The following is a 26,471-nucleotide window of genomic DNA, read 5'->3' on the forward strand; positions in this document are numbered from 1 at the left end:
ACGCCCTACTTATATCACATTAAGCTGATTCATGTCTTTTCTCACCTCACTGTTAATAAATTATAGTGGCTGATGAGAATCAAGCTGGCTGGAAGAGTTGGCATGGACAAGTTGCACATTAATTTGTTATCCAATTCTGGGTATTCCATAATCTTTTTTTTTAAGGGGGAAGTGACCTTTTATCAAACAATATATTTTTAAAAGATTATTTTTATTGTCTTTTTTTCACTAAAAATTATATATTTGGGAATTTCAGGTTCAGATATTGGCTGCCTCCTGCTCCATCAGGCTTATGAATTGTGGAAAGAGAAAATGCACAAGAGCAATAGAGCTTGGAAAGTTCCCATGTTTCTTTTCCTGTTCCCTGTTCTCTTCATTCCAATGCGTTTAGGGGCATAAAACAACCCCTCTATTCTTTTCAGCTGCTTTAACTTATATGCATCCCCACCGTACACACACACAAGGCAACACAGTTAAAAGATAAACAAGAAACTGGGTTCAAAGACAAGAAACCAAGAAAAATATTGGCAATAGATACATCAAGTGATGGATGAATTTTATTAATATACTAAAAACCAAAAACCAAAAAACACACAAACTTCTTACAAATCAAACAAAAAACCAAAACTAACCAACAGACGACCCATTATAAAATGGTCAGAGGACACATAAAGTCAGCTCATTGCAAAAGGGAGACCAATGGTCACCAATATCTGAAAATATGCTCAATCTCAATCATTATTTGAAAAAACATCAAGGAGATACAAATTTTCCTCATGCTAGATGAGGAAGCATTAAAGAGCTACATGATTTGGAGTTGAATAGGACAGGGAAAAACAGGCTCTCTCAGACACTGTTTATAGTAGTATAATTTGGCATAGCTTTCGTGGGAGTAAATGTGGCTTTACTTAACAAGTTAAATGCATGTACTTGTTAACCCAGCAGTTGCACTTCAATGAATTTATTTATGAATATACTTGCATAAGTGATTAAAGATGTTTTTACAACAATGTTCATTGCAACAGTGATTGTAATAGGAAAAAGAATCCAGACAGAACATAAATGCTCATTAATGGATGACTACTTAATAAAACTGATTCATTTATACAATGGAATACTACACAACTGTTTAAAAATGAATTTGCAGCTACAGAAAGATGTTAAGAATATAATAAAATTATCAAGTTTCAGAACTGTATGCATAACACAATCCCATTTGTGTTAAAATATATTTTATAATATACATGCTATTATATGCATAGAAAATTTCTCAAAAGACTCAAATAATCATTCTTCCTTCTGTGGAGTAGGAACAGACAGTGAGAAGGCAGGAATTGAAAAGAATGGGTTGGGAGACTCAGAAGAATTGAGAAAACTTAACTTTCATTTTCCATCCTTTTGCACTGTTTTACCTTTTTTTTTTTTACATGAAGATATATTGCCCTTATGATAAAAAGCTTTTAAATAACATATGCACACACACACTATGTATGTATGTGTACATATATATTTGTATGTCATCTGTCACCATTAAGGGTTAGAAGATGTATAAGATAGTTCTGCCCACAGTCTAACTGGGAAGACGTAAATGTATGAAAAGTTAAAAAATACAAGGACAACTGCACAGTAGATATTGATCACATCCCAATGATTGGCATCTGCAACAATATTTTAGAAGGTAAGAAGAGGAAAGTCACTATGACTGCAGTAAGTACAGAAGACAAGATCACGAACATCTGGCAGCATCTGGGCACGAGATATCCCCTAGATTTCACAAAGAGCAATGCTTGCTGCTGATAAGAGTAGAGCTAGGTCAGCCTTGCAGACAGCCAATCACCCTTTGCAAGTTTCCTCTTTGGCTGCCAGTGGCTCAAGACTATGCTGAAAGTTATACCTGTTCTGCTCTTGGAAGCTGCCTATCTGCTGGCAGTAATAAGTACTGATGGCTTATTTCTGTTAGGAAATGTCCAAGGCCTTGTAGTACAGAGAGAAACTGCCTCATAATTATTAATAGCACTGACCTTGTGCATAGGTCAAGAACCCAAATTCCCTTAATGGTGTTAATCTCTGCCGATTGGACCTAGAGTCTGAAACTCTGAATTATTGGAAAGTTCCTTTGTTTACTTTGCCCTCTTGGAGAAGCTAAAAATTATAGTTAAGAGCATGGACTGTAGAGTCAGATTGATTGGATATAAACTCTGGGTACATCACCTACCAGCTATGTGTCTATAGGAAAACAACCTAATCTCTCTGTGCCATGGTTTCTATTTCTGTAAAGTAGGAATAATTATACTAGCAACAACCTTGTGAGCTGTTTGAGGATCTAATGGTTAAATAATCTACAAAGTGAGAACAGTTGCTGGACACATAGTTGTTATTCACAATATTACTTATTCTTACCAGAGACAAGAAGATCCTAAAAGTTTCCATAGAGAAACAACAATCACACCAAGCATTGGGAATAAGAAAATAATGACAGTGACATAACAATAGTAACACTGGAAGCCAGAAGAAAAAGGAATAATGTCCACAAAATTGACTTCTGCTTAGAATGACATGCCCTGGCAAATCGAGCATGAGGACATAATAAAGATGTTTCCAGATATATAAAGTCTCAAAACTTTTTCCTCCCAAGTGCCCTTTCTCAGTAAGCTACTGGTGAATGTGCTCCATCAAAATGAGGGACTGACCCAAGAAAGAAAACATGGAACTAGAAAACAGCACTTTCAGTATAGAAAAATAGCAAGGATTCCTTAAAGGGAGATCTGGGTAAAAATATTTTTTCAAAACCCCCCAAAACAGAGAGAAAAGTAGCAAGGATATTCCTAGGGTGAGAGTTGTGCTTCAGGCCAAAAAAAGTGACTCTGCAGGAGGAATGTAGAAAGGGAGGTTATCCAACAGGTTTGACCATGTGGGGAGTTGGGCACTGGTACAAAGCTTGTGGGGGATATTGGAAGACTTGGTAAGACTTAGGTTCAGAAAAAAATAAGCAAATGAAAAAATGAGGCAATGAATAACTACAAGAAAATCAAAGTATCTTGCAAGAAAGAAAATGTAATTAGAGTATATCACTCAGCTGAGCAATGTGTAAGATTTATTGAACATAAAATGACTATTGGATTTAACACAAAAAATATAACTATTTTGAGAGAATGGGGAGAAGAGTAGAAAGTTCAAATCCTTCCTGCCATAATAGGAAACAATAGATAATACAGAAATTCATGAATCAAGAGAGAGCAGTATACATTTATTGTTTGGAAATATGGTGAAAATAAGAGAAGAAACATCAAGTGGATGCCTTCAGGGGGTGGCAAGGCAGGGGCAGCAAGGACAGCGATTGCTCTTTTTTATTCTATCACTTTTAGTACTATTTGACTTTATAAGCTATATAAATTTTTAAGTACTTTGCAAATCTAAGGCTTTGACACTTCTGAAATGACAATTCTTCATCCTTAGTTAGACGTCTATGAAACCCTGAGTAACGGATGTCTTAAAATAGGCCGGTATGTTTAAAGATTCTGTTTTAACAAAGTGGAAACAGTAGAGGAAAGCATGCATTTTATTATCATTACTTTCCATTTAACTCTCTAGATTTAGCTTCCACAAGGTTCATTAACTCCCTCAAAACTTTATTGTCTTCTATTCTCATTTTATTTAAAATATGTTTAAGGGCATAATAAAAGAAGTTTACCTAACTATGACACTAAAACCAGGAGAATGAGGAGAAAAAAGGCCATCGCTTTATATCACATACTCAATAGATATAAAAATCCTAATTAATTATAACAAGTTAAATGTAATAGCATGTTAAAAGATGAATATTCTTTGAGCAATTCAAATTATTCCAGGATGGCTAAAAATTAGTAAATTTATTAACATACTTACTGCATTAATAAATTATATAAGGAAAACTATGTGCTCATCATTCTGATGCATACAGAAAAGAGATCTGGTGAAATTTAACACTGTTATTGATCAAAACCTTTAAGGTAGGACTACATGGAACTTCTTTGACTTGAGAAGGAACATTTTTCAAAAACTAATGGCAAAAATCATGCTTTATGGTGAAATACTAGCGGCATTCCTCAATTTCTTGGAAAAATCCATTAAGATTAGGAACAAGACCAGGAAGATCACTGGTGTTATTCAACATTATTCTGAAAGCCCTCAACGAAATAAAAAACATAAGAAAAGGAAGTAGGAGGCTCAATGATAGGAAGAAAAGGTATAAAATTATCACTATTTGCAGAAGATATGATGATATATTGTGAAAATACAAAAGAATCAACTGAAAAACCTAGGATTAATAAGGAAGTTTAATAAGGATTCAGGTTACTAGATAATTATTCCCTCATCAACTTGATATATGCCAAACATGATAAATTAGAAAATTTAAATTAAAAAATTCCTATTCATGATAGCAGCAAATACTATAAACTTCTTATGAATGAAAAGAAATTAAAAACATGATTCCTCATTTTAAAATGTCATAGAAAATTGGGTAAAATGTAAACAATTGGTGAAACTGGGTAAAGAAATATCTTGTACTATTATTGCAACTTTTCTGTACTTTAAAAATAACATCAAAATTAAAAGTTACCAAAAAAAAAAAAAAAAATCAAGAGAAGCAAAAAGAAAATGGACAATGCCAAAACGAAGATTCTCACATCCTTAAGAAAAATTACTCAAAAAGGGGAAATTAGGAGTAAAAGGGTGAGCCATGGCAGGTGTACCCAAAAGTCCTAAAATGGGAATAATAAAAGTTACAGATGGGAAAAAAAGAATGGATAGAGAAGATGCAATTATAAAAGAAGTAGAAAAAATAACTTTCCTAAACTAAAGAATTTTTCAGATTGAAATGCCTCATGAAGTGCCAGGCAGAATTTAGGAGAAAACCAAAATGTGAACACATCCTAGTAAAATTTCTAAACCCCAAGGATAAAGAGGAAATCTTAGAAGCTTCAGACAGAGATGAAGTTGCCTAAATGAAAAGATAATCAGGCCAAGTTCAGATTTTCCATCTGCAATACTTGACTCTAGATATAGTGAAACATTTATAGACATTTGAAAGAAAAGACCAAAAATCAAGATTCCTATTCTGAGCCAAGTTATTATATATGAAAGCAAAAGACAGACATCTTTTCAGACATGCAATGGCACAGATAATATATAGACATATGCTTTTTCTGAAGAAATTGCTCCAGAAGTACTCCAATCAAATAAAAATTAAACTCAAAGCAAAGATCTCAAAATAGTGTAAGATGAGACTTCCAGTTCCAAAATGGCAGCATAGAAGAAAGCTGACTTCACTCCCCCTCCCCTGAAAACCAAAAACAAATATACAGCACCAAGATTACCACCAGCAGTATCCCAGAACTCAAATAGGAGGAGGAGACAGTTTATGGGGCCACAGAGAAATGAAAAAACTCTGAGCAGATGGTGAGGGAGTTGGACTTCCATATCTGCGATGCTCCTCCCTCCAATCTGCCAGGCACCAAGTATGAGGAAAATTTTCCCCCAACTCACAGTTTCTGTTCTGAAAAAAGTGAGATCAAGGTGGACAACCATGTCCCCCACCATCTTCAGTTCTCTGGCAGGAGACCTGTCCTTGCCTCAACTAATGGGAAGCATTGGGAGTGCCAAAAAGGCGAAATATTCCCGAGCACAGGCAAAAACAAAGGGAGGAGGTGGGACTACCGTCCCCAGCCTTGGAAACTCTGCCCTGTAATTCAGCCAAAGGAGATGCCAAATCGGAGTGGCTGTTCAGCAGCACCACACTGTGGGAAGTTCATTCCACAGGTCCCCTAAGCATGAACCCATACCCATCCTTCCCACACTACCAGAAGATCCCCTCTGGCCCCTCCCCTATTCTGGATAGGTGGCAATCTTATTGTTTACTAGAACTGAGGCAAACCTGGGCTTAAGGTGCCATCTAGTGCCATAAAGGAGGCAACAACTTAGCGGGGGGGTGGGGGGTGGGGAATCAACAGATAAATTACAAATAATCTCTAAGCAAACATATCCAATAAAAAACAAACAGCACTTTGGGAGGCCAAGGAAGGAGGATCACTTGATGCCAGGAGTTTGAGATCAGCCAGTGTGATAGTGCAAGACCCTGTCTCTAAAAATAAATAAATAAAAATAAATATATAAAATAAACTAAAACAAGCCAGACAGAGAAGACTGGAATAAATACCTAGTCCTTCAGTGTAAAGACACAGACATATATCTACAAGAAACAACATCAAACAGGGAATCATGACCTCCTCAAATGGACAAAGCAAGGAACCGGTGATTGACCCTAACAAGATGCTGATACTTGAACTCCTTCACCAAGAATTCAAAATAGTAGTTTTAAGGAAACTCAGTGATCTCCAAGATAACACAGAAAATCAATTCAGAAATATATCAGAGACATTTAACAAAGAGATTGAAACAATGTAAAAAATCAAAATAGTGTAAGACAAAAAATATATAAGAAGCAGTGGTAAACCATAAATTCATCACACATCATAGTTAAGTCTAAATGGGTAATGCCAATGTGATTGCAAACTGCCATGTAAGAATTAAGAAATGATTCTTGAAACAGAAGAGTCATTCTATGAGGAAAGATGTGAAAATAACCTGAAACTAAAATTCTGTTACTTTAAGGAAAAGAAAAGAAGAAAGAAATGGGGTGGGGATGGGAGGGGGAGAACAAAAGAAGTGGAAAATTAATAGTGTTCACACAGTTTCATCTTAGTGGTGGCAATCACAGATATCAGTTGATCAACCCAGTAAATTTAAGGAAAGGGAAAAGAGGAACAATTGTAAAGTATATTAATAGATGTGAAGTAAGATGAAAACAATAAAACTCATATAAATGAGATGAATTCCCTGTAAAAGTAAATACTCTCAAATATTTTCTGTCTAAAAGAAATGTACCAGGAACACAATGATAAAGGTTGGAAATAAAGGAAAGGGCCAAATAGATCACGTAAACACAAAATGTTATGGATTGAATTATGTCCCCCCAGAAAGATATGTTGAAGTTCTAACCACTAGTAGCTCAGACTGTGACCCTATTTGGAAATAGGATCTTTACAGAGGCAATCAAGTTAAAATGAGGTCATTAGCTTGGGTCCTGATCCAATATGACTAGTGTCCTTATAAAAAGGTGAAATATAGACAGACATGCACACAGGTAAGACAATGTGAAGGCTCACATGAAAAGATGGCCTTGTGACTGGAGAGCTGCACATGCGATCCAAAGAATACTGAGGATTAACAGTGTAGGGGCAGAAAGGCAAGTTAACAAGAGAAAAGCATAAGGAATGTATTACCATTACATGCACATGTGTGCACAGGAGTTAAACAAAGTATGAACTCAGAAAGAGGCCAGATGATTGAGGCTTAAATGCCTTTTTCATAGGGGAGTGGGAAGTGGTGGTTGCAGGAGTAAATAATATTCAGGGGAAATAAATACGCCTAATGCTCATACAATGGCCCAAGGAACAAAGGTTGTCTTATTACACAGATAGTTTCTTAGGTAATCTCTTGGAGCTACCTTCAGAATAGATGAAAAATTCTGTCTGGGGTGAGGACTTTCCATTCTCTTCTCTTCTCTGGTGGCTGATCTTTCCTGGTTATTTGATGAGATCCCTAGGAAGGGAGCCTTAAGACAACTGCATTTCTTTTAGAAAGATTTCTTGGTCAGATAAATTCCAGAGAGTCCTTAACTGCACTTGGGAGGAGGGGGGAACAAGACAAAGTTAAAGGAAACTTGATTCTGAGGCAGCTTCTAAGGTCACTCAGCATGTCAAAGCTCCAGTCTTTGGGAGTATTGCTTTCTGAGTCCCAGCATCCCCCTGTCTGAAACTTCCCTAGAAATTTTAGAAGAACTAGAAGAGTTTCAGACATTAAAAGCCAAGTTGGTGGCTGTGGAGAGAAAAATTGAGTTAGTAGCCAAGTGGCAAAGGATCCCGTAAATAAGTCTCCAATTTCTGGGAATAGGCCAGTCCAATTAAACAGTTGTGTCTCATTTCAGGAGGTGGCATTGCAGATGGTCTTTCGAAGCCAGGCCTCTATGTATGATGCAGGCAAACAGATCTTTAAGCAGAGGCGTTTCTATGGAACAGAAGAAAAACAAGGGTTGATGTCTAGAGTATTCTATAACTAGCTTCTTTAGAGTCTGGAGGGCAGTCAGTTGAGAAGATTCCTACATTTGGGTTTGAAGCATCTTCAGTTGGAGCAGGCAGGCAGTGGCAATCTGACAGATTTTTCTCTCTTATAGTTTCTATGTCACAAGGTTGTTTATACATGAGCTTTCACTTGAAGGGCCTCAAGAAAAAGGTAGTTTCAATTTCAGTAAGTCCAAGTCAGAAAAATGAGAGAAAAATGTGGAAATGTTAGTTTCCTATAGCAAGGAAAGAATTCAGGATTCAGTCGAAAATATATGCAAATAATAAAACCCCCAAAACAATGGACAGAGCTAGAATCTAATAACAGGAATGCTATAGCTTTCTTTTAAAACATAATTTTTGGCCGGGCGCAGTGGCTCATGCCTGTAATCCTAGTACTCTGGGAGGCCGAGGCGGGAGGATCGCTTGAGGTCAGGAGTTCGAGAGCAGCCTGAGCAAAAGCGAGACCCCCGTCTCTACTAAAAAATAGAAAGAAATTAACCGGGTAACTAAAAATATATAGAAAAAAGTTAGCCGGGCATGGTGGTGCATGCCTGTAGTCCCAGCTACTTGGGAGGCTGAAGCAGTAGGATCACCTGAGCCCAGGAGTTTGAGGTTGCTGTGAGCTAGGCTGATGCCATGGCACTGTAGCCTGGGCAACAGAGTGAGACTCTGTCTCAAAAAAACAAAAAAACAAAACATAACAAAACAAAACAGTATGAAGGATCAATGAGATGAAAAGTTGGTTTTTAAAAAAATAAATCTATAAACTGCTAGCTAATCAAGGAAAAAAGATAAATAAATTCAGAAATGAAAAAGGATATATTATAATTAATACCACAGGAATATGAAGGACCATTAGAGATTAGCATTAACAGATATATGCTAACAAGTTGGCAAACCTGGAAGAAATGGATAAATTCTTGGACACATACAGCCTGACGAGGTTGAACCAGGAAGAAAGAGAAAACCTGAACAGACCAATAGCAAGTGACAAGATTAAATCAGTAATAAAAAGTGTCTCCTAACAAAGAAAAGCCCAGGACCAGCTGAGTTTACTGCTGAATTCTACCAAACTTACTATTTAGGAGAACTAAAACCAATTCTGAAACTAGTTCCAAAAAATTTCTGTTTATACAATTAACCATCAGTTGCTTTGCTCCATTCTTTTAAAAGCCTTTATTGCTCAGTCTAAATAATGTGTAGCGTTCAAGTAACAAAAACACTTACAAAGATGCAAGGTGAGAAGAGTCAATACGAATCATCCATAACTCAGCTCTGCTGCGTGTGCCCTCAGCCTTCCAGTCAGAGCATGAGGAGAATCGGGAATTAAGTCACTTTTTAAGAGTTAATCTCATAAAGAAAACACACATTAGATTGGAGTTCTGAAGAAGTTGGCTTAAAAGACAGACTTTCTCCCAAGTAAAAAGCGGGAAATACCTGGAAATCTAATAGAGATTTGCCAAAAAGTCAAAAAACCTGCAATTCAGTTAGTAATGGTAATCTATCTGCATAACAAATGTGCATTTCCAGTATTATGGCAAGCTAGGTAACCCAGCCAATCATCAGGTGAAAAAAAAAAAATAAAACATGGTGTAATAAAATCTAAAACCATTTCTTTAAATGTATTAGTGATCTAGCAAGAAGATAACGAATACTCAGGCCAAAAACTAAGTGAAGCAGGGGTCATCTATTCTGAGACATCATAAAACTGGGGTCTAGTGTAAGGTAGAACTAGCAATAAATTTATTCTTCCCTCCTTCTATCCTAAGAGACTACAAGAAGAATTCTCTGCCTCAAACCTTACTATTGAGTAGAAAAGAAAACAAAATCTTACCTGAGAATTTGTAACTAAACAAATAGGCTTATAGCCTGAATTCACATTATGTAGATGGTCAAGCTGAAAACTTAGTTTAAAGTGTTCTTGGACAAAATGTACCTTCAGGCACCTGGTAGAAGGAAACCTACCTTTTGTTACAAGCCTCAAAAAATTCCCACAGATAAAATTCCATAAAACATAATATTGTAAACAAAAATCACAAAATACAAAAGGAAACATGATACCATGATAGAAAGCCAGCAGAAACTAGTTAGCATAATCACAGACTTAAGATACAGAATTATCAGAAACAGAAGGTAAAATTACAGAAAAGAAAAAATGAGTAAAGAACAATAATGTAAAGAATGACCAAGTATGTTGGAAAAAGAGCCAAATAAGCCTTATAAAAAGGAAATTCAGCTGCTAAAACCATAAATCAATCAGTGGGTTTAACAACAGATTAAAATACAAATAAAGACAGAATTAGTGAAATAAAAAATTCTAAAATTCTTACAGAACCACAAAAGACCCCAAATAGCCAAATCAGTACTGAGCAAAAAGAACAAAGCTGGAGGCATCACACTATTTGACTTCACAGTACACTATAAAACTCTATTAATCAAAACAGTATGGTGTGGCTATAAAAATAGACACATAAACCAATGAAACAGAATAAAGAACTGGAAATAAATCCACATATTTACAGCCAACCAATTTTTGATGAAGTCACCAAGAATACATTGGGCAAGGGCAACCTCTTCAATAAATGGTGCTAGGAAAACTGGGTATTCAAGTGCAGAACAATGAAACTAGACCCCTCTCTCTCCCATATACAAAAATCAATTCAAAATTAGTTAAAGACTTAAACATAAGACCTGAAACTATAAAACTACTAGAAGAAAACATAGGGGAAATGCTTTAAGACATGGGTCTGGGAAAAGATTTTTTAGATAAGACTTCAAAAGCACTGGCAACAAAAGCAAAAACAGACAAATGTGGTTATATTAAACTAATAATCTTCTGCACAGCAAAGGAAACATCAACAGAATGAAGGCATAACCTCTAGAATTGTCGAAAATATTTACAAACTATTCATCGGACAAGGGACTAAGATCCAGAATATATAAGGAACTCAACTCAATAGCAAAAAAAAAAAAAAAAACCGCACAAAAAAACATGTTCTTACTCATATCTGGGAGCTACAAAAGTTGACATCATGGAGACAGAGAGTGGAATGATACTTATCAGAGGCTGGGAAGGGGCAGAGGGTTGGATGAAGAAAAGCTGGTTACTGTGTACAAACATACAGTTAGATAGAAGGAATAAGTTCTGGTGTTCAGTAGCATAGTAGAGTGATAATAGTGAACAAAAAATTATGTATATTTCAAAATAGCTAGAAGAGAAGATAGAAAATGTTCCCAACACAAAGAAATGATAAATGTTTGAGGTGATGGATATCCTAAGTACCCTGATTTGATCATTACACATTGTATGTATGTAAGCATGCATCAAGATATCACTTGTAGACCCAGATATGTACATTTACTATGTATCAATTAAGGAAAAAGACAACATGACTGACAATTCTCTTCCATTTTTTTTTGTTTGTTTGTTTAAAGAAAGAGTCTCTGTTGCCCAGGCTAGAGTGCCATGGCATGATCATAGCTCACTGCAGCCTTGAAATCCTGGCCTCAAGTGATCCTCCATCCTTGGCCTCTCAAAGTGCTGGGATTACAGGTGTGAGCCACCGTGCCCCAGGCCAACTATCTTTTGTCTCCTTTGAAGTCTATTCATTTCCTAGCATAAAGATAACACTAAGTGTATTTCTTAAACAAAGTAATTCCCTTTGAGTTACTTTGGCAGACTTGTTAAAGTAGACAGACTACTTATGAGTTTAACTCATTCTTTGTGCTAGGGTGTATTTCCTTATGAGTTTCTTCAGCTTAAGATGAAGGTCAGCTGAAGCCACCTCCCTGTCAGCATCACATTTTGCAGATCGCTGAAACAACTTTTACTTTTGGTGCTTCAACCGAAGCAACAGAAGCTACATCATCTACTGCTTCATAGACGTGTCTGTATAGAACTTCTAAGTCCCATTTTTGTGAAAAGACATTCTTTCCAGTGTGTTTCCTCAACTACTAGTTAAAGGCTTTTCGTGTATTACTGAAGTTTTGTTTCTTACTTGAAAACTAGTTGTGCCCTGGCCCAAGAAATTGCTAAGACAGTTTCATAACTCTCTCTTTTTCTTTTTTTCTTTTTGTTTCCGTAGAGCATATATGGGAGACTTATCACATGATCAACCTCAAACAAAGGAGAATTTGATAATGGACTCTATGCGAGAATTATTTCCTGTCTAAGAACAATCACTGTCTTAGTTTTTTCACCTTTTCTTCAACAACATTAGGACTAGATGTTGTCTTTCTTTGCAGGACTCTTTGTAAAACAAAAGAGAATTTTTATACCACTTGGGATTTACTACAAATGCAGTTGATGGAAACCAGCAATTGAGGGGAGGCTGCAAGACAGTAGGGTAGGCATACCTCCTGAATTACTGCAGTGACTTGGATACCCAAAACTTGTGGCAATTTATTCAAATGTGTGCTGTCACAAAATGACAAGGTTCTACCTGTAATGAAACTTCAGGATCACCCAAAGATAGTTGAGCCAAAAAACATTAAATCTGTAAATACCAATCTGTAAATATTGCAACACTTAGGCAATTTATTTGAAATTCTACCTTTGAATAACTGGATTTCTGAGTTAGCATTTTACATAATTCAGCATATTTCTTGTCTATCTGTTAAAGTCTATAGAGAGCAGACTTTTTATTTATTCCAAGAAAGAAATTGGAGACTTACTTCATTGAAAGTTATGATATCAAATATCAAGACCAACCATGAGAATTGTTAATTTGCTGCTCAGACCTTTGCGTTCACTGGCATTTCCTCTCCTTAGAGCATTAATTCTGAGTGCAAAAGAATCCATCAACTATCACTAATGCCAGACCATATTATTGCTTTTCAAACAAGTTTTCCATGTTCTTACCTTCTTATACATAGCTCTCCCCATTGATGAAGACTGTTTCCTTCCCGGGACCAGAGAAAGAGGAAGTGTTTGATATGAATTTTAAAATCACCATACATGAGACTCTTTGGGAGAATTTCAGGTAAATAGCATTATCCAGGCCCTGGTCATCCAGCTCTTTTGTTTTTCTTTGTATCTTCTTTGAGACAAATAATCCCCATGATGACTTCACCTTTTGGAGATGAGGCAAGGGGGAAATATACAGCAGATTTATGATACTCTTATTCATCAGGTTGGCTCACAGGAAAAGGCCTGGCCCAACGGCATGAATTATAGATTCTAGGGTATTACAATGACTCTTGAGATATCACTGGAGATCCCTGGGCACAAAGGAAAATTAGGTTCAACCTTTATAACTTTATCCTTGTGTTTTACTCTTCAAACAACACACACTTGAAAATCAATGATGATTCAACACTCTGCAAACACCTGCAAAGTTTATCAAAGGTGTTCCTACTATTTCAAGAAAAACTGAGTCACCTTTAAAAAAAAAGTATGGATTTTTTTCTTTTTAATTATATGTTTTAAATATATGTCTTTATTCTAAAGACAGTTTAAAGTTGTGGTATAGTTATGAATGCCACATTCCTGAGAACAAAAGCAGTAATAACATTGTACTAATTTAGATAATAGCAAACAACCCTAAATCTTTCCACAAAAGGTTTCTTTCTTGTTCTGACTACATGTCCACTCAGGGTATATGGAGGGTGAAGGGCTCTGCTTTGTGCTGTTCTCACTCAGGAACCTAGTCTGATGGAGACCTCGCCATCTGGATATTGTTGGTCCCTATGGTGGGGGAAAGGGGTTAAATAATCATGTACCAGCTCTTAAATGCTTCTGCCCAGAAGAGACATCTATAACTCTACTCACATTATATTAACCAAAGTCACATGAACATTTTCCAAGGTGAGTTAAGCCTGGAAGTAGAAGGGAATTGAATATTAGTAGGCAGCAATGTCTACTATAAACTATTTCCATTTTTATAGGCCCTTCTACTTTTTGAAGCACTGACACATCCAAAGAAGAAAGTAACTGCCTATTAAAATGTTCATGCTCCATTCTTCACCCACAGGACCAGCTTCAGAGTCTGGGACTTGTGCTCAGAAGGGCCCCACAATTGGGGTTTAATGTTTGCTGTTTCGAAATTCTTAGTACTCTTATCTTTGGACTTATGTTCTATCAGTGAAGTCCAATGGGACAATGGGCCATGCAAACAGAGGAGATACATGCAATCTACACATCTGATACTGCATAAAACATTCACAGTATCTCATGATCACAGAATTCCAGTGTACCCACAATGCATGGGAGCTCAGTAAGAGTTGAATCAAGTACAAAGTAAGAGTGTTATTGTTAGGTAGATAGCGAGGGATTCCAGGTCTCCTAGGGACAAAAGTGGGCCCCTGTCCTTGTGCCGCCCCACCTTAATCCTGTCCTTCCTTAATCCTGTCCTCAGGGACTGCAACACCTGGGAGAGGAGGGAACACCCCATGAATAGGCTGATCAGAACTTAGTGCTCCAACTGCAAAAGAATGCAGAGGACTCTCTAGCCCAGAGGCCAAGCAGCATAGGAACAACAGAGTCTGGAAAGTGACCTAGAACAACCGGCTTTCAGAGAGGCTCACGGGAGATCCGCATGCATAGTTAACACTCAGGTCATATAACTCCCAACTGTCCATCAAAGTGCTTCCTTGATGACGTCTGAACCACAGGGAGGTCCCTATCTGGACACTATAAAACAAGGCCCAGATCATAACCAACCTTTCTCTTTTGCTATGACAATGAGTCCAGTCATCATCTGTGGCGTATGTATCTTGCTCTGTAAACCTATATCTTACTCTTGTTCTCTAATCCTATCTTTCTGTCCTCAATAAACTTCATTTTCATGCTTACCTTGCTTTCAGTGTGTCTGGTCTTCAGCCAAGACCTGTGTCTGGTGTGTCTGTTCTTCAGCCAAGAGCCCACCAAGAACCGACATTTGAGACTGCGACCTGACATTATGTCTGCTACTAACTAAGCAGTGGTGCTGACAGCCCCAAGAGGTTACCAGCACTTGCTTTGAACCTAGAAAGAAGGCAAGGGGTGTCTAAGAAACATCAACGACCATGGAACCCTATCATATCCTTTCTAACTCATATTACTTTTGTAGGATTCGCTAAAAAATCAACTCACAAAAGGCAGATTAATTAGAAAAAAGGCATACAAATTTATACCGGGGAGGCTTCAGAATGAAGACCCAAAGGTACAGGGGAAATTGTCCATTTTTATGCTTAGGTTCAACAAGTATGGACAGCCACGCTGAAATATGACTGGACAAAAAGGGTATGATCTAATGCTAATAGACTGAGTGGGGAAACCCAGCAAGCCTGTCTGCCTAGATTCTTCTCGACCTCTCTGAGCATACATTCTTTCCTTCTGGACATGGGGCAGGACCTCCTCTGGAATGGGGGTCTTATGACTTGTAGTCAAACAAGGTAGGTCAGATAATTTCTTTATGTCCAGTATTTACAAAGAAAGGTGGAGGGAGAGTTAGAGTAATATTTTTAGGTTTTATGGCCAGCTTGGGGGGGAAATAGGTTCTGGTTTCCACGATCTGCCTTGGGGAAGAGGGAATCTAGTTTTTATAGCTAGCCTTGGAGGAGAATGGGACTGAAAGACAGCAAAGTAGAAAAAAGTCAGCGAAAACCTTTTTCTTTATTTTGGGGTATTGTTTTTCTAAGCCCCTCCCACTTTCCTGCATTAGCTAACCACATGTGCTGAAAATGACAATGTAGAAGGACAGGGAAAGAGAGAGAAACCAACAGTTCCCCTTCCTTTCAGTTCTTTCTTTTTTATCATCCGTAAGCTGAAGGAAGAGAGTGTTGGTAAGATGGGTGCATATCAAGATATAAAATAAACACTCGACTTAGTTTTATGCAGCTTCCCCTGTTCTGATTAAGAATAAGATACATATGCATGTATAAACTATGAAATACAAATTGTGTGATTTTAGTGGTTCTGCCTATGAGTTAAATGCTCTTATATTTGCATTTGAAACTGTTATCGCACAATGTAAAGATGCATGGTAAATTTTATGCTCATAATTAAAAATTTCACTTTCCCTTTACTTAGAATGACATTAAACAGCAAATAAGAACACCAGGACAAGTCAAGAGAAAGGCCACAGAAGAAAAGAGGGAGTTTTATATTTTAGTTATTTTAATGGCACTGTTTTTACTGCTTTGTGGACAAGGGGCCCTGCCTTTTCACTCTGCACTGGAGCTGGCAAATTATGTAGCTAACTCTGCCCACCCACAAGTTCCAGAGATGCAACGTAAATAAAAGAAGATTCATTTGAGATATAAAGTATGAGGTCAGAGGAACTTTAGAGATAATCTAATTCAGTGATTTCCCTGTTTAGCAGCAGAACCTGTTCAGGGTGAAAGTTCAAAATGTAAAACAGTGCAAACCGCTTTGGTTTGGAGGGGAGGGGTGGCCGGCTTTGAGCCCTGTCCACCTGACCTCTCTACCCCACACTTTGGCAGCTTTTGGGGGAATGGGAGGGTCTCTGTGAAACACCTAGGGTTCCTCAGAGCACAGTGGAAAAATCTCTGATCCAGAGGGCTCACTGAATTTAAGGGACATACCGGAGTTCATAATCTCCTAATTGCTAATCTGGCCCTCTTTCTTCGCTCCCTGTGGCCACCCGAAGCAGCTAGCAGTCTGAAATTGTGAGGGGACCATTTGGTGGTCCCGGCACAGCTGTGACTATTCTTACCTATTAAATGGCAATGATAATGCCCCACCTCAGGGAATTAAGGATTGAATGAAATACTGTGCCTAAGTAAACACTCAATAAAAATTAGTTGCAATTTTATCATAATTATTATAATTATTATTCAAGCCTAGAATCCTAACTCCCATAGAAATTAGTGGAACTGTAAAACTTTTTGGTGTTTTGTTTCTTATTTGTTTTTAAATTTTTAATTGTGGTAAAATACACATAACATAAAATTTATCATCTTAATAATTTTTAAGTGTACAATTCAGTAGTGTTACATATACTCACATTGTGGGATACCAGAATACACCACCCCAAAATATGAAGGATTGTTGAGCTGGAGACAGTTAAGAAAAGGCAGATGTGGGAAGGCTCTCTGCTTTCCCTCTACGTGCCTGAAAACAGGACATTGATTTGCAAAGACAGAAGATGTCCTGTCCCCTTCTCTACCAGGAAGATCAAAGGTTAACCACTGACGGCAGCCTTAGACCTTTATCCACCTGGAGATGATACTGGAGGAATCTACATTAGCAAGATTTACTTACTACCTTTGTCTGTCATTTATTTGCCTTCCTCCCAAGTTGGTGCCTGTAGAGACTCAAAGTCCTTTTCCTTTGTCTTGTCACTTCTCTAAAAACCTACTGTTCTTTGTTGAAGATGCTATATAAGCTGGAATTCAAAACCACCTCTTTTAAAACTACTTAATCTCTGGATGTGTCCCATGCATATATGAAATATATGTATTAATAAACGGGTCTGTTTTATCTTCTTAGTCTGTCTTTTGTAACAGGGGTCCATTCCAACTAAGAATCCATGAAGGTTGTAGAAAAACTCCTACAACATTTTGGGCAATCAATCTTCAGAACTTTTTCTATCTTGCAAAACTGAACTCTATACCCGTTAAACTACAACTCCCCATTCTCCCTCCCCCCAGCCTTGGCAACCACTGTTCTTCTTTCTGTCTCTATGAATGTGACTACTCCAGATACCTCATATAAGTGGAGCCATACAGTATTTGTCCTCTTGTGACTGGCTTATTTCACTTAGCATAATGTCCTCAGGGACGTTACAACATTCATCCATGTTGTAGCATGCGTCATAACTTCCTTCCTTATTAAGGCTGAATAATATTCCATTGTATGAAAACTTTTTTTTTTTTTTTTTAAAGCAAGGAAGTACTTACCACAAAAGTCAGGACTGTGGTTACCTCTAGGCAGGCAGAAGGATGTCACTGGGAAGGAACACACAGGGGACTGGCATTAGAGAAATTACTCTGTGCCTGGCAGTGCCCTATTACTTGACTTGGGTTATATGAATATTCACTGCTATGGACTGAATTGTGTACTCCTCTAAATTCATATTGTGAAGCCCTAACTCCCAATGTGACTGTTTTTGGAGATAGGGTCGTCAGGAGGTAATTAAGGTTAAAAGAAGGATAAAAGTGGGGCCCTAATTAAATAGGACTGTGGCCTTATAAGAAGAGAAAGAGAGATCTCTTTGTGTGATATGTGAGGACACAGAGAGAAGGTGACTGCAAGCCAGGAAGAAAGCCCTCACCAGAAAGTGAATTGGCCAGCACCTTGATCTTGGACTTCCATCTCCAGAACTGTGAGAAATAAATATCTGTTGTTTAAGCCACCTGTGACTTTTTTTTTTTTTTTTTTTGGAGACAGGGTCTCACTCTGTCACCCCGGCTAGAGTGTAGTGGCATCATCATAGCTCACTGCAACCTCCAACTTCTGAGCTCAAGTGATCTCCTGCCTCAGCCTCCTGATCAGCTGGGACTACAGGCAGGTGCTACCACTCCCAGCTCATTTTTCTTTTTTTTTTTTGTAGAGACAGAGTCTCCCTCTTGCTCAGGCTGGTCTTGAACTCCTGGCCTCAAGCAATCCTTCTGCCTCAGTCTCCCAAAGTGCTAGGATTATAGGTGTGAGCCACCACACCTGGCAACCTGTGGTATTTTCTATGGCAGCCTGAGCAGACTAATATATTCACTTTATGATTATAAATTATAATTTATATTTTTACAACCTTTCTGGGTATACATAATATTTTACAAAGAAAAGCTTAAGAAATTACTAGGGATATTTTTATTTTTGTACACTAATATTGCTTGAAGGATTCTTTCCCTGCCCACTTGTATAATGTAGTGGCTAAGAGTCAAAGCTTTGGAGTCAGACTACCTGGTGCAAGCCTGGCTCCTTCCTCCCTTTAGCAGCTGGGTATCTGGGTAGGTCTCTGAATCTCTCTGTGTCTCAATTGCCTCACCTAAAACAACACCTGGTGGCATGTGCCTGTAGTTGCAGCTACTTGGGAGGTGGAGGCAGGAAGATTGCTTGAGGCCAGGAGTTTGAGGCTGTAGCGCACAATGATCACACCTGTGAATAGCCACTGTACCCCAGCCTGGGCAAGATAGAGAGACCCCATCTCAAAAATTAATTAATTAAATTAAATGAATAAATAAAACAGCACCTGGATCACAGCAAGTGCTCAATAAACTTTAGCTGCTACTAATATTATATTTGAATCATTTTTAATGTCTGACACTGTGTTAAATAGTGCTTCCCAGACATCAGGCCAATCCAGTGGAATTTTCACCCATTGGAAACAAAAGGAGGACAACACAATGTGTTTTTCCATACAGCTATTTATATGCCATTTTATTTGAGAATTATTTTCTTCTATGTTTCAGGAAGTAAAATGTCCATTCTCTTATGAAATGATGTTGATTATAGATGCTAATTGCTTTATTAATATCTTTACTTAGCAAACCTGCAAATTGCCTATCATTTTGGTCCTCTCCATTCTGAATATTTTTTTGAAGTTTTAAGGCTCTGTGAAATAAAAAAAAAAATCTGAGAATTTTTGCCCTAAAACATTTTGTAAAGACTGAAGCTACCCTTTCTTCTCTTACCAGTTGGCCCACCCATTCCCCTGTTCTGCTTCTCCCGCCTTTACAGTATAGCCCCAGACAACCTTCATCAGAAATGTTGCCCTGCAAAGGGTTCTTGTGCCTGTCTCCAGCTGGGCAGGGGGGTTCATGTCAGAATACTATCTTCAGGCACTACCCTGTTTCCCCATGCCATTCAGCATTTCCCTCTGTACCCCTAGTCTTGAGCTGGCTCAGTCCCGTCCAGCGGCCACTTGGAGGCTTTACTTTTTTTTTTTTCTATAATTTTACTTTTTTTTTTTTTGAGACAGAGTCTGGCTCTGTTGCCCAGGCTAGAGTGCTATGGCGTCAGCCTAGCTCACAGCAACCTCAAACTCCTGGGCTCAAGCAATCCTCCTGCCTCAGCCTCCCGAGTAGCTGGGACTACAGGCATGTGCCACCATGCCCGGCTAATTATATATATATATATATATATATATATTTTTTTTTTTAGTTGTCCATATAATTTCTTTCTAGTTTTTAGTAGAGATGGGGTCTCACTCTTGCTCAGGCTGGTCTCGAACTCCTGAGCTCAAACGATCAGCCCGCCTCAGCCTCCCAGAGTGCTAGGATTATAGGCGTGAGCCACCGCGCCCGACCCGCTTGGAGCCTTTTCATCCTGAGATCCCTGGCCCTAGCATCATTATTTCCATTGCCTTTTTTCATTCTCTCTTTCAGAAGGGGGCTCTTCACAGGCAGAATCCCCTCCTGTTTCTCCCCTCCCTCCCTTTCTAGACTTGTGGTGTGTATTGTGGGCCCAAACTGGGCAAGGCTGAGGCCAGAGGCTGACTCTGCACATGACCAGGAGCACACCCTGGGGCAGAAGGAGCATGAATTCTGAGCTACCTCTCAAAAGCAACCCAAAGAGCTTTTTTATTCTTGGCAATTCATAATAAGAGAAATGCAAATTAAAACTGCAATCGGGTACTGTATTTTATGATCAGACTGACAAAGAAAAAAGTTGGCAATATATTATGCTGACTAAGGGTTAGAAAATAGACACTGCCATATACTACTGAATTCCAGAAAAGTATCCCACTTTTCTGGAATATACTCAGTAGTGAAATGACGCATTGCAAACCTATTAATCTATTCATGAGGGATCCACCAGCCAGTCCTGCACTGGATGTAAGAGAAGACACTATCTGCCTTTGGGGACCTTTGCGGGTGAAGGCTAGCAATGACATCTGAGAAAAAGAATAATGTAAGGAAATACCTTAGAGGCAGGTATAGAATGGACTGAGAGGCCAGCTGAGGCATTTAGGAGAAATTACAAGTTAATCTAGGCTTATATGTCGACTGCAAAGTTGTCAAGCTGAACTTCCTGGTCTCCTCACCTGCCTCTCAGAAGGCCAGACACTGCCCTCTAACCTTTCCACAGATCCCTTCCCGTTCCCACTGAGGGTGCAAAAGCTGATTTGTACCTAGTAGCTTGATAGAATATATTTGATTCATGGGAGAAACCCAGAGAGAACCAAACCACAGTTATGATCTGTACCCAGCAATGACAAGTAGTGCTTGCAAGGTGAGGAAAATTCCTGGAAGGCAAGACAGACCTAAGCATTACAGATAATTACTTACTTCTTTTAATTTTAGGTGTCAAAAGGTCCCTATGACCCAAAACCTTTCTGCTGTGGTTTTACCAGGCTAATCAAAATTACTTATTCAATGTAATACTTCAATACTCCCTCTCCTCTTAATGTAGAGGTTGTGAATTTTAACAACAAGACTCATGTGCTAAGGCAATGTCTATTTCTTTATTTTCTTTTAAAACAGTAAAATCAGATTCTGAACAAACTTCCCAGGGGTCATGCATCACAATTGTACCCAGCGCTGGAGACATCTGTCCTGGCTGGAAACATGGTCCTATGAGGTGCAGTGGCTCTTGCTTCTATGCCAGGAATACAGGACCCTTTGCCCAGTATAGGGACCCTGGTGCCCGGGCCCAGCCTCCATAGGGGCACCACCCAGTAACCCCTCTGCCCCTTTCTGGCTTTGCTCCCTCCTCAAAGTCAGCCAGCAATAGTGCACAAGTCTCTGTTCTCCCAGCCCTGTGACATCTAACCTTTGATCTCTTGACCTCATCTTAATTCTCCCCACCCTCCTTGTCTTATTGCCATTTAAGGTACTTTGCAAAGTCTCTTCAAGTCATTAAAAATTTTACAAAAGACAAGAAAAGCCCTTGTCTTCCAACAGCTCTTGCTTTCCACCCTCCTTTCTCTATAAGTTTCCTGTGTTAGCTTTCTTCGCTTTCAGAACTCTCTTGAAAACTCTTCATCTGTGGGTGACCTGCCCCTCCCATTCTCTTTGCTCCTACGGGTTTTTGTTTTTTTTTTCCTTTGTGTAATAACACATTTAATTTCCATGGGGTTTCAGGAGGGACGAGAAGCAAATTTGGTACTAATTCCACCATCAAGAATTTTCATTTGTTAAAATGATTTCTTTGCTCTACAAAAGGCAGGATTCTTTGTAGGTAGACCAATATATATACATATAGCATGCCTAAAATATATATATATATATGTAATAGAAGGTGAATATTAGAAAGTTGAATCATGTTATATAAGGGAAGGTCTGTTTAAAGGAAGCCAGAAAAATTTTTAACTGCTTAATTATATATTTTCCTTCAGATGCAGTGTTCAAGTATTTCCAGCTTTCATGCATGTTCTTTAATTTTGTTCTTCCCATTCAAACAGACAATATATTGGCTTAAGTTCAATGAACATTAGGTTGAAACTAAAAATGTATGGCTTTTAGTATTCCTAATAATTTCTATCTTTTCTCCATTATGCTGATTCTAATATTTTTGTTTCTTATCACTCTTCCCCCCCACTTAGCATTTATTTTTATAAAATAAGAAAGAAGTATTTAAATAATTGCAAAACAATGCTGGACAACAAAGATGGAGAATCTGCCAGAATTGAGCCATTGCTAGGCTGGCAGTGCATGCAGAAAAGTGCTCACTCATCAGTTAATGAAGGAAGGTTTGAATTTAATGTACAATAAAGGTGGTTTAGGGGTATCAGTATAGAAGGTGTTAAAGAGTAGGATGTATAAAAGTTAAATTGTCCCAAAGTCAAGGACAGCGTAAATATTCTGAATCATAGAAGTATTTAAGAATAACCCCTTGACATATGTGACAGAGTTTTAAGGGGATATGCACAAAATGGAATAATTTAAAGTGTTAAGACATACGTTCCATTAAACATTCATTGAGAATGAGGAAAACACATCTCTGAAATTACAATGAAGTTTTTTAAGCACAGGACCTTGCACTTAGCAGGTGCTCAATAAATATTTGCTTTAACTGGTTTACACCAAAGAGATTATTTAGTCTACCCAGAACTTTTGAGGAACTTGCTGTAATGTCCAGTCCATTGGCAAATTTCCTCTGTACTGTGATGGGTACGAGAAGATACTGAGGCTTCTTCCTCATCAGGCTTTTGTTGCCGCCCCTCTAATCCACAGAAAAGGGAAGTCGGCTCTTTTTGTTGACCATGATTGTTACTGTTTTCTGTTGGCTTTTTCAAAACACTGATTAACTTGAAGAATTTTTGTCTTAGCAAACGAATGCTCCTCCAGCACAAGCAGTCTCTGCAGGATTGATTAATCCTTTTGCAGGCAAGATTTATATTGGCAAGGATTTCCATTGTCAGCTGCAGGCACTGAGCTTGTAGGAACCCTGCATTGTAAGTAGCAATGTTTCTGGTGCAGCAGTTTTACTCCTATGGTGTATGAACACCTTTTCCCCTCTTTTATTCAGAGTGGCACTGAATTGCTTCTTCTCAGGTAAATTAAACAAATTTATATGCAAATGTAATAGAAATTGGGCTGAGGAAAAAGAGATATGTGACAGAGGCATATAAAGTTTTTCAGGCTACACTATCTATTGCTATTGTTGGGTATTTAGAAGAGTGGCTTTTTAGAAAGGGATTATCTTTAAAAAAAAAAAAAGAAAGTAAAAAGGACCCAACCTCAGCTACCTACAAAGCCAAAGATAACCTATGGCTCTAGGAAAACTGTAGAAAAGACAACTGAATTAATCTCATTCTCCTAAGGAATACCAATAAAAAGCACATATTTCATCAAGAGTTAACCATTTATTGGACAGGAAAGATTCACTCTTTTCCTTAGGAAAATATGATAATGAAGACCAGTGATGGAATTCTTCACTTTACAAAAGGACTTATCATTGGATTTTTATGTAGTGGGGAGGTTTCTGTAAAATAAAGGGGTTGTACCTGATGTTATCAGAAGTTGAAGCAGATTTCTTAGGCATTCAGTATTGAGTTGGATTTTTTTTAAGTTTTTTTAACTTTTCAGGAACATACCTATTATATAAAGTAAGATGACTTTTGACCTCCACTTTGTGAATTTGTTGAGAAAACTGGAGAAATAATACAAATGGTACATAAGATACTATGTCTTTAGTTTTCTGGAATCACAATAAGGGGACACTTCTTAAAATTTTCCTGGGCAGTATTTGAGGCTCATCTTGTGGGTATACTATAGTGGGATAATTTGGCTTGCAAGTGCCTTCAATTTTCTAGATGAAGTTTAACATGGTAGTTTGTCTTCCCTGGTCCACTAGGTTAGCACAGAGCTAATAATAACAATGCTGATAATGATAATCATAGTAGTTCAGGCTTATTGAAGCCGTAGGGAAGTGCAAATACTCCCTCTGAAGGTTCAAGTCTAAGTCTGTTGAAGTGAATTGACAATAGACAGGTTAACAGGAAAAAAAGCACACAATTCTATTAACTTGCATAAACACAAGGAAATCCCAGGAGAATGACTACTCAATAACCCAATGAGGCACACATGCTTATATACACTTCTTCATGGCGGGGGGGGGGGGGGGGGGGGGTGCCAGAGAAAAATGGAGAATCCAGGCAATTCTTTTCAGGAGTAGTAAATGATTATTAGGGAGAATGAATGGATCCAGAATTCAGAAATTCACTTGTAAATGATTCTCTTTGGAATTTAAATAAACATTATCTTGTGAAAAAGTCAGACCAGGTATAGTTGGATTTCTTGGTCTTCTTTTCTGCAATAGAAATTTCAGGGAGGGGATGGAGGGCATTTGTTTCCTCTTTTTTGGGTCTAGTCTTAGAGTAGGTAAGGGAATGTCAAAGTACAGCTTCTTCTAGCATCTGACCTTCAAGGGCCTTTAATTTAAAATAATCAGCATACCTGGCTGCCATATTTTGGGGTGAAATTCCTTGGGCTCCTTCAAAGATTTATTGTGGGGCAGGCAATCTTCTAAGCACTTAATGAGCATTTTCTATTTAGTCCTAACAACAACCCTATGAGGCAAATACAGGAAAATAAATAAATAAAATCCCATATTACTGATAAGGATATTGAGGCTTGAAAATGCTGATGACTTACTTATAGTTACACAGCTCATAAGTGGTAAAGCAGAATTCAAACCCAGAGCCTGCACTTTGAGTCCAATCTCTCCAGCTTGGGCAAAAATTGTCTTCTCATCCATCTTTCTTGAGCTCATACATCCTTTCCCCATTTAAAAGTAAAGATAAAATGACATAAAATGAATACTTTCCAGTAGGGCAAGATCATATCTCTAGATATTTCTGAGGACTTTCTTCTCTGCTTTTGTAGGGACCAAGGCCCTTGGCCCCCTAAAGTTTCACTGAAAATCACTGACCTGAGGCAGATGGATTCACAGGAGAAAAGCCATACAAATTAATTTAATGTGTATACATGGGAGCCTTCAGAATGAAGATCCAAAGATACAGGAGAAATTGTCCACTTTTATGCTTAGGTTCAACAAAGCATAAACTAAAAATAGAAGCCTATGCCCCCCACTGACTGAACAGACCCCCTCTTGGCCAAGGGAGTCCAGCAAAACTTTAAAACTGAGTTTCTGGCCATGAAGGGAAGAGAGGTTGGACACACTTCATTATACCCTCTCCCTTTTGGAGTTTGGACTGATTGCAAACTGGACCTAAGGGCATATGTGGGGGTGAGAGGAAACTTCCCCTTTCCTCTGAAAGTTCGCTAAAAGATCAACTCGCAATTAAGGCAGATAAATAAGAGAAAGATGTTTATTTACTGTACTCATAGGGAGAATCACAGAGTGATTACCTAATATCTCAATGGGGCCCAGAAATTTTTATACCCTCTTTTTAGAGGGGAGGAGGAGAGTTTGGGCATTTTTCCATTAGCAAAAGTATAGACAGCCATGTAGAAATATGATTGGACAAAAAGGGTATGATCTAATGCTAATAGACTGAATGAGGAAACCCAGCAAACCTGTCTGTCTGGATTCTTCCTGGGCTCTCTGAGCATGCATTCCTTCCTTCTGGGTGTGGGGCAGGACCTTCTCTGGAATGGGGGGTCTTATGACCTACAGTCAAACAAGGTAGGTCAGATAATTTCTTTATGGCCAGTTTTTACACAGAATAATTTTAGGTTTTATGGCTGGCTTTTGAGAAAAAGGGTTCTAGCTTTTATGACCCACTTTGGGGAAGAGAGATTCTAATTTCCATCATATGACTAACCTCAGGGAAGAAGAAGACTAAGAGACAGGACGACAGGAGAAGGTTAGAGAAAAACTTTTGTTTCTGAGGCTGCTTCTGAGGCCTTCATTTTGGGGGACTGTTTTTTGAACCCCAACACTTTCCTCTGTCACTAGAACACAAGGAGAAGCTTCTCCTCCTTATGTGACTCAGATGCAGAAACAAAGACTCAAAGAAA

General features: G+C 38.2%; 1 long non-coding RNA gene across 1 annotated transcript in view; it reads right to left on the reverse strand.

Annotated features, from left to right (window-relative positions):
• Window positions 1-15,001: 15,001 nt before the first annotated feature.
• The window catches only part of LOC123636904, a 117,242-nt gene continuing 105,772 nt past the window's right edge, over window positions 15,002-26,471 (reverse strand). Inside the window, exons 3-4 of the long non-coding RNA XR_006734701.1 lie at window positions 18,006-18,053; window positions 15,002-15,126 (exon numbers count right to left, since the gene is read on the reverse strand). This is a non-coding gene — a long non-coding RNA (uncharacterized LOC123636904). The remainder of the gene's footprint in view (window positions 15,127-18,005; window positions 18,054-26,471) is intronic.

This window comes from Lemur catta, chromosome 4, assembly GCF_020740605.2.
Source record: "Lemur catta isolate mLemCat1 chromosome 4, mLemCat1.pri, whole genome shotgun sequence".
Lineage (NCBI taxonomy): Eukaryota > Metazoa > Chordata > Mammalia > Primates > Lemuridae > Lemur > Lemur catta.